Source organism: Phalaenopsis equestris, unplaced genomic scaffold, assembly GCF_001263595.1.
Source record: "Phalaenopsis equestris unplaced genomic scaffold, ASM126359v1 Scaffold000347, whole genome shotgun sequence".
Lineage (NCBI taxonomy): Eukaryota > Viridiplantae > Streptophyta > Magnoliopsida > Asparagales > Orchidaceae > Phalaenopsis > Phalaenopsis equestris.
This window is the reverse complement of record NW_018164789.1, coordinates 306,953-307,328: the sequence shown is the minus strand read 5'-3', so window position 1 is coordinate 307,328 and position 376 is coordinate 306,953.

Here is a 376-nt window from a genome sequence, read left to right as displayed (position 1 = left end):
TTAGCAAATTCAAGGAGATGACAGGTAGGGAATATGATAGGCTCCAATTGAAGAATAAATGGGACCAACTTAAGAAAGATTGGAAACTATGAAATGATTTGAAGCGTGGCTCCACTGGATTAGGATGGGATCCAGTGAATAGAACAATTGAGGCGTCCGAGGATTGGTGGTAAGATTTTATTGAGTCATTCTTTCTAATTTTAATAAGTTCTGTTTTTTATTTCTAATAACCATTCATTCTCTTTTGCAGATTGTTCCTGCGGCAAAGAAGTTCAGATTGGCTGGGATTGAACCAGAATTGGAGGGCAAGTTACAGATGATGTTTGGTGGGGTGGTAGCTACAGGGAAATATTCAGCTGCCCCTAGCCAAACACAA